This window comes from Chiloscyllium punctatum, chromosome 36, assembly GCF_047496795.1.
Source record: "Chiloscyllium punctatum isolate Juve2018m chromosome 36, sChiPun1.3, whole genome shotgun sequence".
Classification (NCBI taxonomy): Eukaryota; Metazoa; Chordata; class Chondrichthyes; order Orectolobiformes; family Hemiscylliidae; genus Chiloscyllium; species Chiloscyllium punctatum.
Genome location: NC_092774.1, coordinates 34,506,693 through 34,518,712, shown reverse-complemented (window position 1 = coordinate 34,518,712; position 12,020 = coordinate 34,506,693). Strand labels below are relative to the sequence as shown.

Below are 12,020 nucleotides of genomic sequence, written 5' to 3'. Positions count from 1 at the left end.
GTGACATGGATGTGTCTGCAGACTGTCCCCGGTATCTCCACAAGAGATCTCCCAGGCTTGATTATGGAAAAGTAAAACTGATAGACGACAATTGTAATTCTCGGCGGGGAGGCTGAAGTATAAAATCACCAGGCGATGGTGCAGCCCAAGTCAGCGCCTGTCTCTGTGGCGCAATTGGTCAGCGCGTTCGGCTGTTAACCGAAAGGTTGGTGGTTCGAGCCCACCCAGGGGCGGTGTGTTCGCTGCCCTTCTTTGGCTTCGAAGCTGTGCGCTTTTAATGGCGTCAGGAAAATTTTCCCCCAACGGAAATCTTCTCCACAAAGGGGTTTCTGAATTGAATTGATGTCTAACGGAAGGGACTGCGTTTGCTGAGAAGACGAGACCAAAAGAGAAACTAGGCAGGTTTGACAGTACCTGTCGGTGAAAACACAATTTTGAAATGTTGCCTCTGATTCTCTTTCCACAGATGTTGCCTGACCTGCTGAGTTCCTCCTGCAATTTCTAACTGAAAGTTCATTTCATCTTTTGGGGTGAAACACCGAAATATCTGCAAACACCATGTGCCGATATTTAACCCTTTCGAATCACTGTGAAGTGATTGGATTCAAACAAACTCTGCGATGATTCACTCTTTCTCAGCTCCATAGGCAGACAGGCCTGGGAAGTCAAGCTGTCAGTGTGGTTCTGTATTCGTGGGCCGAGTGGTTAATGCGATGTACATGAAATCCATTGCGGTTTCCCCTCGCAGGTGTGAACCCTGCCGAGTACAAAATGAGAAATGTCGTCGAAAAGAAAGGGAGCTTGCTCCCCGGCTTCTTCTTTAAGATTCAAATCAGTGGAGGGGGAAAAATATTTCACTCAAATTGGGACTGGTGGGAATCTGCAACCCACTGCCTGTTCGGGTGGAACAAGCAGATACCCGCAGAGCTTCTTTTGAGGCTATGAGCAAAGTGTTTGGAAATGAGACTAGAAGAGTGAGGTGCTTGAAATCGTGATCGAAATGAAGCAGGCACCTGAGGACAAGGGTGTTTCCTTTGCCAGTGAAAGATACTGCTTCACCAAGTTGGGCCTGTGGAAGGGAATCAGTGACGGTGATTATCTTTGGTTGTTCGCCTTGTGAATGAACCCATTGCTGCGCATGTCCGTGCTAACGTCAGAACTCTGCAGCATGGTGGCGTGAGATACGCACAGGGCCGGGGCCAATGGATGATGCATCTGACTCCACCTCCCTGTTTGAAATGCAGCTCACAGCTTCTTCACACACCCCAATTAATCTTTCTCATTGTCCTGTAGCCGGCATACGGTTTGAATTCCCGATCTGCGGGAATGAGAATCCTTTCACTGTCTCGCGTCAGTAAATGTCCCTGAGAACATCTGAGTCAACTCACAGCGCAGTCATATGAGGGGAAGCTGAAATAGCCCCACATGCTGCTCACGGGCACATTTTATTCTCCCCAACTCAACGCCTCAAACACTGCGGCTCCTGGGAGTGGAAAAGAAACAATCACCAAAACCCAGTCCAAGCTCTGTGAATCTTCAGAAAATCAGCAAACGTTCATCCCTTCGGATTTTCTATCCTGGGCTGACAGGGATGGGTTTTGTCACTCTTTTGTAGGACATTGCAAGTGGATGTTTTGCAAACATGCACTACAATGCAATCTGATTAATCAGGCCCTGGATGTTTTCGGTCTTTGAATGTATGTGTTGTGCTCCAGAACTTTGCTGTTCACAGTTTATAATACTTATCTTCCCAGTCCCCTGTATCACTTGTCGAAAATGTTTAATTTGTGTCTTGTAATCCTTTCACTGTCTGCTAATGAGGATAGCGTTTCCGTGTTTTACCTAAATTATCTTGACCTTGCATACCTCAAGCCTCAAGCGAATTTCACGAGAAACCTTCTCCAGTTCAAAAGCCAACTGTTCATGATGGCTCTGTTCCTTGTCACGTGTCCAATTTCAGATCGATGTTGTTAATGTCCCTTCTACTCCTTCAGATCCAGGTTTCGCTCACAGGGCTAGAACAGAACTGTCACCAAATACATTGACCAATCTACGTTCATCCTATCGATTGTATTAGCATCATCAACACTTCTCATCAAAATAACTCGAGAGACTTTCATCACAATTTTCTGTGAACAGTCATACATTAGCTTTGCTGAATGAACCCCAAATTTCTTGAAGTGGCTCCTTATTTTCGGCCCTGATTATTAATCTCTCTACGCATGGGAATGGATCCTTCCCAGCCGCTCTATCTCTCATCAATGTGTGTAGTTCAATTCGATCTCCCATCAGCCTCCTCTGTCCTGATCAAATCCAGGGCAACAGGAACCGTTGGGGCTATGGCGCGGACAGGACAATCCCAATACTCACCTTTCCTGTTAGAACTATTCCATGAGAAAGTTTAGACCACAACTTTGGGCGTGTAGTTGTGGCCGAACACTTAAGGTGTTGGCGTAGAGATCCTTTGGGGCTCCCCGCCCAGGGTGGTAACCTGCTGGCTATGATTTCTTCGCTGGCGATTTTAAATGACTTCCTGTTGGTTGCATTATCGCTCAAACTTCACAAAACCCGTCTCAATAAAGACCCGTTTTCTCATGTCTGGGAATTGATTGCCATGCAGGAAACTCGGGTTCTGAACAAACAACGTACCAGACTCACAACGTCAGCTCTGTTTCCCTTTCCACAGATGCTGCTCGACCCGTTGGCTTTCTGCAGTATTCTCTGTGTTTATTAGGCACAAGTGCTGCTTTTCATTCAAGAACTTCAATCCCTGTCCTCTGGTAACTGACTCTGGTCAGTGGCAATTGGTTCTTCTGATCATTAAACTGCCCATTCCCACCGCTTCTTCCTCCATCGTGACCAACAGCCCCAGGAAATCTCCAGTTTTCCTTCTTTGCTCCAAAGCGAACATTCTCCACCTTGGGAATGTCTCCCCAAAATGGAAATTCCTCATCCCTGGACATGAGGCAAGGCGTACAATTGGAAGAGATTTTGGCAAAATATTGTCAGTTAGGAAATGGAAAAATGTTCAAATGTTCATGAAGCAACACAGAAATCCCAGTCTCCAGCTTTGTGAACCTTTAGAAACACTTTGCGAAGCGGATTTCGAGGAGAATGAAAGATGACCGGTCCGATTGAGCAGAGACAGTCCAGACACCGTCCCCTTGTTGACGAGGCCGGGAGGTTGACTCTGATGTTCTTGGCACATGAACTGATCTGAGACAATGAAAGAATTGTCGTTCCTGCACATCATGAATTCAAACCCCTTCTCCCCTGCGAGCCAACGAGAGAACTCGGGAACAGGCAAAACACTGAAAGGCTGGAAGGGCGACGGCCCCGGAGTAAGAAAGCTAGTTCCTCGTGACATGGATGTGTCTGCAGACTGTCCCCGGTATCTCCACAAGAGATCTCCCAGGCTTGATTATGGAAAAGTAAAACTGATAGACGACAACTGTAATTCTCGGCGGGGAGGCTGAATTATAAAATCACCAGGCGATGTGCAGCCCAAGTCAGCGCCTGTCTCTGTGGCGCAATTGGTCAGCGCGTTCGGCTGTTAACCGAAAGGTTGGTGGTTCGAGCCCACCCAGGGGCGGTGTGTTCGCTGCCCTTCTTTGGCTTCGAAGCTGTGCGCTTTTAATGGCGTCAGGAAAATTTTCCCCCAACGGAAATCTTCTCCACAAAGGGGTTTCTGAATTGAATTGATGTCTAACGGAAGGGACTGCGTTTGCTGAGAAGACGAGACCAAAAGAGAAACTAGGCAGGTTTGACAGTACCTGTCGGTGAAAACACAATTTTGAAATGTTGCCTCTGATTCTCTTTCCACAGATGTTGCCTGACCTGCTGAGTTCCTCCTGCAATTTCTAACTGAAAGTTCATTTCATCTTTTGGGGTGAAACACCGAAATATCTGCAAACACCATGTGCCGATATTTAACCCTTTCGAATCACTGTGAAGTGATTGGATTCAAACAAACTCTGCGATGATTCACTCTTTCTCAGCTCCATAGGCAGACAGGCCTGGGAAGTCAAGCTGTCAGTGTGGTTCTGTATTCGTGGGCCGAGTGGTTAATGCGATGTACATGAAATCCATTGCGGTTTCCCCTCGCAGGTGTGAACCCTGCCGAGTACAAAATGAGAAATGTCGTCGAAAAGAAAGGGAGCTTGCTCCCCGGCTTCTTCTTTAAGATTCAAATCAGTGGAGGGGGAAAAATATTTCACTCAAATTGGGACTGGTGGGAATCTGCAACCCACTGCCTGTTCGGGTGGAACAAGCAGATACCCGCAGAGCTTCTTTTGAGGCTATGAGCAAAGTGTTTGGAAATGAGACTAGAAGAGTGAGGTGCTTGAAATCGTGATCGAAATGAAGCAGGCACCTGAGGACAAGGGTGTTTCCTTTGCCAGTGAAAGATACTGCTTCACCAAGTTGGGCCTGTGGAAGGGAATCAGTGACGGTGATTATCTTTGGTTGTTCGCCTTGTGAATGAACCCATTGCTGCGCATGTCCGTGCTAACGTCAGAACTCTGCAGCATGGTGGCGTGAGATACGCACAGGGCCGGGGCCAATGGATGATGCATCTGACTCCACCTCCCTGTTTGAAATGCAGCTCACAGCTTCTTCACACACCCCAATTAATCTTTCTCATTGTCCTGTAGCCGGCATACGGTTTGAATTCCCGATCTGCGGGAATGAGAATCCTTTCACTGTCTCGCGTCAGTAAATGTCCCTGAGAACATCTGAGTCAACTCACAGCGCAGTCATATGAGGGGAAGCTGAAATAGCCCCACATGCTGCTCACGGGCACATTTTATTCTCCCCAACTCAACGCCTCAAACACTGCGGCTCCTGGGAGTGGAAAAGAAACAATCACCAAAACCCAGTCCAAGCTCTGTGAATCTTCAGAAAATCAGCAAACGTTCATCCCTTCGGATTTTCTATCCTGGGCTGACAGGGATGGGTTTTGTCACTCTTTTGTAGGACATTGCAAGTGGATGTTTTGCAAACATGCACTACAATGCAATCTGATTAATCAGGACCTGGATGTTTTCGGTCTTTGAATGTATGTGTTGTGCTCCAGAACTTTGCTGTTCACAGTTTATAATACTTATCTTCCCAGTCCCCTGTATCACTTGTCGAAAATGTTTAATTTGTGTCTTGTAATCCTTTCACTGTCTGCTAATGAGGATAGCGTTTCCGTGTTTTACCTAAATTATCTTGACCTTGCATACCTCAAGCCTCAAGCGAATTTCACGAGAAACCTTCTCCAGTTCAAAAGCCAACTGTTCATGATGGCTCTGTTCCTTGTCACGTGTCCAATTTCAGATCGATGTTGTTAATGTCCCTTCTACTCCTTCAGATCCAGGTTTCGCTCACAGGGCTAGAACAGAACTGTCACCAAATACATTGACCAATCTACGTTCATCCTATCGATTGTATTAGCATCATCAACACTTCTCATCAAAATAACTCGAGAGACTTTCATCACAATTTTCTGTGAACAGTCATACATTAGCTTTGCTGAATGAACCCCAAATTTCTTGAAGTGGCTCCTTATTTTCGGCCCTGATTATTAATCTCTCTACGCATGGGAATGGATCCTTCCCAGCCGCTCTATCTCTCATCAATGTGTGTAGTTCAATTCGATCTCCCATCAGCCTCCTCTGTCCTGATCAAATCCAGGGCAACAGGAACCGTTGGGGCTATGGCGCGGACAGGACAATCCCAATACTCACCTTTCCTGTTAGAACTATTCCATGAGAAAGTTTAGACCACAACTTTGGGCGTGTAGTTGTGGCCGAACACTTAAGGTGTTGGCGTAGAGATCCTTTGGGGCTCCCCGCCCAGGGTGGTAACCTGCTGGCTATGATTTCTTCGCTGGCGATTTTAAATGACTTCCTGTTGGTTGCATTATCGCTCAAACTTCACAAAACCCGTCTCAATAAAGACCCGTTTTCTCATGTCTGGGAATTGATTGCCATGCAGGAAACTCGGGTTCTGAACAAACAACGTACCAGACTCACAACGTCAGCTCTGTTTCCCTTTCCACAGATGCTGCTCGACCCGTTGGCTTTCTGCAGTATTCTCTGTGTTTATTAGGCACAAGTGCTGCTTTTCATTCAAGAACTTCAATCCCTGTCCTCTGGTAACTGACTCTGGTCAGTGGCAATTGGTTCTTCTGATCATTAAACTGCCCATTCCCACCGCTTCTTCCTCCATCGTGACCAACAGCCCCAGGAAATCTCCAGTTTTCCTTCTTTGCTCCAAAGCGAACATTCTCCACCTTGGGAATGTCTCCCCAAAATGGAAATTCCTCATCCCTGGACATGAGGCAAGGCGTACAATTGGAAGAGATTTTGGCAAAATATTGTCAGTTAGGAAATGGAAAAATGTTCAAATGTTCATGAAGCAACACAGAAATCCCAGTCTCCAGCTTTGTGAACCTTTAGAAACACTTTGCGAAGCGGATTTCGAGGAGAATGAAAGATGACCGGTCCGATTGAGCAGAGACAGTCCAGACACCGTCCCCTTGTTGACGAGGCCGGGAGGTTGACTCTGATGTTCTTGGCACATGAACTGATCTGAGACAATGAAAGAATTGTCGTTCCTGCACATCATGAATTCAAACCCCTTCTCCCCTGCGAGCCAACGAGAGAACTCGGGAACAGGCAAAACACTGAAAGGCTGGAAGGGCGACGGCCCCGGAGTAAGAAAGCTAGTTCCTCGTGACATGGATGTGTCTGCAGACTGTCCCCGGTATCTCCACAAGAGATCTCCCAGGCTTGATTATGGAAAAGTAAAACTGATAGACGACAATTGTAATTCTCGGCGGGGAGGCTGAAGTATAAAATCACCAGGCGATGGTGCAGCCCAAGTCAGCGCCTGTCTCTGTGGCGCAATTGGTCAGCGCGTTCGGCTGTTAACCGAAAGGTTGGTGGTTCGAGCCCACCCAGGGGCGGTGTGTTCGCTGCCCTTCTTTGGCTTCGAAGCTGTGCGCTTTTAATGGCGTCAGGAAAATTTTCCCCCAACGGAAATCTTCTCCACAAAGGGGTTTCTGAATTGAATTGATGTCTAACGGAAGGGACTGCGTTTGCTGAGAAGACGAGACCAAAAGAGAAACTAGGCAGGTTTGACAGTACCTGTCGGTGAAAACACAATTTTGAAATGTTGCCTCTGATTCTCTTTCCACAGATGTTGCCTGACCTGCTGAGTTCCTCCTGCAATTTCTAACTGAAAGTTCATTTCATCTTTTGGGGTGAAACACCGAAATATCTGCAAACACCATGTGCCGATATTTAACCCTTTCGAATCACTGTGAAGTGATTGGATTCAAACAAACTCTGCGATGATTCACTCTTTCTCAGCTCCATAGGCAGACAGGCCTGGGAAGTCAAGCTGTCAGTGTGGTTCTGTATTCGTGGGCCGAGTGGTTAATGCGATGTACATGAAATCCATTGCGGTTTCCCCTCGCAGGTGTGAACCCTGCCGAGTACAAAATGAGAAATGTCGTCGAAAAGAAAGGGAGCTTGCTCCCCGGCTTCTTCTTTAAGATTCAAATCAGTGGAGGGGGAAAAATATTTCACTCAAATTGGGACTGGTGGGAATCTGCAACCCACTGCCTGTTCGGGTGGAACAAGCAGATACCCGCAGAGCTTCTTTTGAGGCTATGAGCAAAGTGTTTGGAAATGAGACTAGAAGAGTGAGGGGCTTGAAATCGTGATCGAAATGAAGCAGGCACCTGAGGACAAGGGTGTTTCCTTTGCCAGTGAAAGATACTGCTTCACCAAGTTGGGCCTGTGGAAGGGAATCAGTGACGGTGATTATCTTTGGTTGTTCGCCTTGTGAATGAACCCATTGCTGCGCATGTCCGTGCTAACGTCAGAACTCTGCAGCATGGTGGCGTGAGATACGCACAGGGCCGGGGCCAATGGATGATGCATCTGACTCCACCTCCCTGTTTGAAATGCAGCTCACAGCTTCTTCACACACCCCAATTAATCTTTCTCATTGTCCTGTAGCCGGCATACGGTTTGAATTCCCGATCTGCGGGAATGAGAATCCTTTCACTGTCTCGCGTCAGTAAATGTCCCTGAGAACATCTGAGTCAACTCACAGCGCAGTCATATGAGGGGAAGCTGAAATAGCCCCACATGCTGCTCACGGGCACATTTTATTCTCCCCAACTCAACGCCTCAAACACTGCGGCTCCTGGGAGTGGAAAAGAAACAATCACCAAAACCCAGTCCAAGCTCTGTGAATCTTCAGAAAATCAGCAAACGTTCATCCCTTCGGATTTTCTATCCTGGGCTGACAGGGATGGGTTTTGTCACTCTTTTGTAGGACATTGCAAGTGGATGTTTTGCAAACATGCACTACAATGCAATCTGATTAATCAGGACCTGGATGTTTTCGGTCTTTGAATGTATGTGTTGTGCTCCAGAACTTTGCTGTTCACAGTTTATAATACTTATCTTCCCAGTCCCCTGTATCACTTGTCGAAAATGTTTAATTTGTGTCTTGTAATCCTTTCACTGTCTGCTAATGAGGATAGCGTTTCCGTGTTTTACCTAAATTATCTTGACCTTGCATACCTCAAGCCTCAAGCGAATTTCACGAGAAACCTTCTCCAGTTCAAAAGCCAACTGTTCATGATGGCTCTGTTCCTTGTCACGTGTCCAATTTCAGATCGATGTTGTTAATGTCCCTTCTACTCCTTCAGATCCAGGTTTCGCTCACAGGGCTAGAACAGAACTGTCACCAAATACATTGACCAATCTACGTTCATCCTATCGATTGTATTAGCATCATCAACACTTCTCATCAAAATAACTCGAGAGACTTTCATCACAATTTTCTGTGAACAGTCATACATTAGCTTTGCTGAATGAACCCCAAATTTCTTGAAGTGGCTCCTTATTTTCGGCCCTGATTATTAATCTCTCTACGCATGGGAATGGATCCTTCCCAGCCGCTCTATCTCTCATCAATGTGTGTAGTTCAATTCGATCTCCCATCAGCCTCCTCTGTCCTGATCAAATCCAGGGCAACAGGAACCGTTGGGGCTATGGCGCGGACAGGACAATCCCAATACTCACCTTTCCTGTTAGAACTATTCCATGAGAAAGTTTAGACCACAACTTTGGGCGTGTAGTTGTGGCCGAACACTTAAGGTGTTGGCGTAGAGATCCTTTGGGGCTCCCCGCCCAGGGTGGTAACCTGCTGGCTATGATTTCTTCGCTGGCGATTTTAAATGACTTCCTGTTGGTTGCATTATCGCTCAAACTTCACAAAACCCGTCTCAATAAAGACCCGTTTTCTCATGTCTGGGAATTGATTGCCATGCAGGAAACTCGGGTTCTGAACAAGCAACGTACCAGACTCACAACGTCAGCTCTGTTTCCCTTTCCACAGATGCTGCTCGACCCGTTGGCTTTCTGCAGTATTCTCTGTGTTTATTAGGCACAAGTGCTGCTTTTCATTCAAGAACTTCAATCCCTGTCCTCTGGTAACTGACTCTGGTCAGTGGCAATTGGTTCTTCTGATCATTAAACTGCCCATTCCCACCGCTTCTTCCTCCATCGTGACCAACAGCCCCAAGAAATCTCCAGTTTTCCTTCTTTGCTCCAAAGCGAACATTCTCCACCTTGGGAATGTCTCCCCAAAATGGAAATTCCTCATCCCTGGACATGAGGCAAGGCGTACAATTGGAAGAGATTTTGGCAAAATATTGTCAGTTAGGAAATGGAAAAATGTTCAAATGTTCATGAAGCAACACAGAAATCCCAGTCTCCAGCTTTGTGAACCTTTAGAAACACTTTGCGAAGCGGATTTCGAGGAGAATGAAAGATGACCGGTCCGATTGAGCAGAGACAGTCCAGACCCCGTCCCCTTGTTGACGAGGCCGGGAGGTTGACTCTGATGTTCTTGGCACATGAACTGATCTGAGACAATGAAAGAATTGTCGTTCCTGCACATCATGAATTCAAACCCCTTCTCCCCTGCGAGCCAACGAGAGAACTCGGAAACAGGCAAAACACTGAAAGGCTGGAAGGGCGACGGCCCCGGAGTAAGAAAGCTAGTTCCTCGTGACATGGATGTGTCTGCAGACTGTCCCCGGTATCTCCACAAGAGATCTCCCAGGCTTGATTATGGAAAAGTAAAACTGATAGACGACAACTGTAATTCTCGGCGGGGAGGCTGAATTATAAAATCACCAGGCGATGTGCAGCCCATGTCAGCGCCTGTCTCTGTGGCGCAATTGGTCCGCGCGTTCGGCTGTTAACCGGAAGGTTGGTGGTTCTAGCCCACCCAGGGGCGGTGTGTTCGCTGCCCTTCTTTGGCTTCGAAGCTGTGCGCTTTTAATGGCGTCAGGAAAATTTTCCCCCAACGGAAATCTTCTCCACAAAGGGGTTTCTGAATTGAATTGATGTCTAACGGAAGGGACTGCGTTTGCTGAGAAGACGAGACCAAAAGAGAAACTAGTCAGGTTTGACAGTACCTGTCGGTGAAAACACAATTTTGAAATGTTGCCTCTGATTCTCTTTCCACAGATGTTGCCTGACCTGCTGAGTTCCTCCTGCAATTTCTAACTGAAAGTTCATTTCATCTTTTGGGGTGAAACACCGAAATATCTGCAAACACCATGTGCCGATATTTAACCCTTTCGAATCACTGTGAAGTGATTGGATTCAAACAAACTCTGCGATGATTCACTCTTTCTCAGCTCCATAGGCAGACAGGCCTGGGACGTCAAGCTGTCAGTGTGGTTCTGTATTCGTGGGCCGAGTGGTTAATGCGATGTACATGAAATCCATTGCGGTTTCCCCTCGCAGGTGTGAACCCTGCCGAGTACAAAATGAGAAATGTCGTCGAAAAGAAAGGGAGCTTGCTCCCCGGCTTCTTCTTTAAGATTCAAATCAGTGGAGGGGGAAAAATATTTCACTCAAATTGGGACTGGTGGGAATCTGCAACCCACTGCCTGTTCGGGTGGAACAAGCAGATACCCGCAGAGCTTCTTTTGAGGCTATGAGCAAAGTGTTTGGAAATGAGACTAGAAGAGTGAGGTGCTTGAAATCGTGATCGAAATGAAGCAGGCACCTGAGGACAAGGGTGTTTCCTTTGCCAGTGAAAGATACTGCTTCACCAAGTTGGGCCTGTGGAAGGGAATCAGTGACGGTGATTATCTTTGGTTGTTCGCCTTGTGAATGAACCCATTGCTGCGCATGTCCGTGCTAACGTCAGAACTCTGCAGCATGGTGGCGTGAGATACGCACAGGGCCGGGGCCAATGGATGATGCATCTGACTCCACCTCCCTGTTTGAAATGCAGCTCACAGCTTCTTCACACACCCCAATTAATCTTTCTCATTGTCCTGTAGCCGGCATACGGTTTGAATTCCCGATCTGCGGGAATGAGAATCCTTTCACTGTCTCGCGTCAGTAAATGTCCCTGAGAACATCTGAGTCAACTCACAGCGCAGTCATATGAGGGGAAGCTGAAATAGCCCCACATGCTGCTCACGGGCACATTTTATTCTCCCCAACTCAACGCCTCAAACACTGCGGCTCCTGGGAGTGGAAAAGAAACAATCACCAAAACCCAGTCCAAGCTCTGTGAATCTTCAGAAAATCAGCAAACGTTCATCCCTTCGGATTTTCTATCCTGGGCTGACAGGGATGGGTTTTGTCACTCTTTTGTAGGACATTGCAAGTGGATGTTTTGCAAACATGCACTACAATGCAATCTGATTAATCAGGACCTGGATGTTTTCGGTCTTTGAATGTATGTGTTGTGCTCCAGAACTTTGCTGTTCACAGTTTATAATACTTATCTTCCCAGTCCCCTGTATCACTTGTCGAAAATGTTTAATTTGTGTCTTGTAATCCTTTCACTGTCTGCTAATGAGGATAGCGTTTCCGTGTTTTACCTAAATTATCTTGACCTTGCATACCTCAAGCCTCAAGCGAATTTCACGAGAAACCTTCTCCAGTTCAAAAGCCAACTGTTCATGATGGCTCTGTTCCTTG

The 12,020-nt window shown here is 46.9% G+C and overlaps 3 non-coding genes across 3 annotated transcripts; all 3 read left to right on the top strand.

Annotated features, from left to right (window-relative positions):
- The first annotated feature begins 159 nt into the window (after positions 1–159).
- Positions 160–233, top strand: trnan-guu (transfer RNA asparagine (anticodon GUU)). Its single transcript has one exon. It is a non-coding gene; the product is annotated as a tRNA-Asn (tRNA).
- A 3,285-nt stretch (positions 234–3,518) lies between these two features.
- trnan-guu (transfer RNA asparagine (anticodon GUU)) lies at positions 3,519–3,592 on the top strand. The gene has a single exon. It is a non-coding gene; the product is annotated as a tRNA-Asn (tRNA).
- Positions 3,593–6,878: 3,286 nt separating this feature from the next.
- Positions 6,879–6,952, top strand: trnan-guu (transfer RNA asparagine (anticodon GUU)). Its single transcript has one exon. It is a non-coding gene; the product is annotated as a tRNA-Asn (tRNA).
- The last annotated feature ends 5,068 nt before the right edge of the window (positions 6,953–12,020 follow it).